We start from the raw sequence: 430 nt of genomic DNA, 5'->3' as shown, positions 1-430 counted from the left end.
TGACGTCTTGATTTGCTGGACTATCACTTCACTGTTTTACGCTCATTTCACCAGAAGGGGGACTTGGATACAATGCACTGAGGACTTCTGGTACAATGACTGAAGTATACTACCAACAGAAATATCAAAAATATACTTACTGCGCGTAGGGTGTATTGTACATACTGTACATTGCGGCAGCCAAGTTAACTAGTGCGTATAGTGACTGAAACAAGAGCAGGAAAGCTGAATTACATTAGTCCTCCATTTAAAGTACAGATGCACAATGATTCATCTGTTTGGTTCATGTCTGGAGTGATAACAAAATGTCTTTCCTTGAATGTCTGTCAGCTTCAGACCGAAAAATGCGCGGCCTTGAGCTCCGAGAAAGATGATGGCTTAAGTCTGAGCAGTGTTGATGTGGGAGGGGGGGGGGGACCACTGCAGCAGA

This window comes from Etheostoma spectabile, chromosome 12 (assembly GCF_008692095.1).
Source record: "Etheostoma spectabile isolate EspeVRDwgs_2016 chromosome 12, UIUC_Espe_1.0, whole genome shotgun sequence".
NCBI classification, from domain to species: Eukaryota; Metazoa; Chordata; class Actinopteri; order Perciformes; family Percidae; genus Etheostoma; species Etheostoma spectabile.
Note: the sequence above shows the minus strand (reverse complement) of the source record.